Source organism: Anomaloglossus baeobatrachus, chromosome 2 (assembly GCF_048569485.1).
Source record: "Anomaloglossus baeobatrachus isolate aAnoBae1 chromosome 2, aAnoBae1.hap1, whole genome shotgun sequence".
Lineage (NCBI taxonomy): Eukaryota > Metazoa > Chordata > Amphibia > Anura > Aromobatidae > Anomaloglossus > Anomaloglossus baeobatrachus.
This window is the reverse complement of record NC_134354.1, coordinates 353,873,699-353,874,502: the sequence shown is the minus strand read 5'-3', so window position 1 is coordinate 353,874,502 and position 804 is coordinate 353,873,699. Positions and strand designations below refer to the sequence as shown.

Here is an 804-nt window from a genome sequence, read left to right as displayed (position 1 = left end):
TAAAGCAGACGTGATGACCTCTACACTATGAAACCTTTGAAATCCTGCAAAGTAATGGCAATTAGAGACGAGTTTTCACCGCCAGGGGAAAAAAAACAAATTAGTAGTTCTGTTTGTGATGGAAGCAAAAATATCCCGTCATTCGGCAACAAAGCCAAGAACTTCATATATTACAGGTTGATAGGGTATTATTTCAACACCAAGAACACAGGGGTTTCACTGGGGATTGAACCCAGGACCTTCTGCGTGTAAAGCAGACGTGATTTCCACTACACTATGAAACCTTCGAAAAACTGCAAAGTATAGGCAATTAGAGACGAGTTTTGACCGCCAGGGAAAAAAAACAAACAAATTCGTAGCTTTGTTGGTGATGGAAGCCAAAACATCCCATCATTCCGCAACAAAACCAAGAACTTCATATATTGTAGTTTAATTGGGTATTTTTTCAACACCAAGAACAGATTGGTTGTGACACACGTGCCTTGTATGGCTCACGTGTTGAATCTGATTCTCCAGCAATTTTTAAAATACCATCCCGGCCTACATGGCCTTGTGCAGCGAGCACGCTGCTATGTGCTCACTTTCATTCTTCGCACCCAGCAGCTCAACAACTTTCATCGCTCTGGAAGTCTTAGGGTCTGGCAGTTAAACGCCGGAAATGCGATGTTCCGACACGCAGGAATTGGAATCTGCACATGTTGCAGCGTGTGTGGCAGCAGCGCAGAGCCCTGCTGAAATACGGTATGACGTATACCCTTGGCTAACTTGATCCAGAGGTGGTGCAGATCACGCTGCTGGAGTGGT

At 44.5% G+C, this 804-nt stretch overlaps 1 non-coding gene across 1 annotated transcript; it reads right to left on the bottom strand.

Annotated features, from left to right (window-relative positions):
• Window positions 1-211: 211 nt before the first annotated feature.
• Window positions 212-284, bottom strand: TRNAV-UAC (transfer RNA valine (anticodon UAC)). Its single transcript has one exon. It is a non-coding gene; the product is annotated as a tRNA-Val (tRNA).
• Window positions 285-804: the final 520 nt, after the last annotated feature.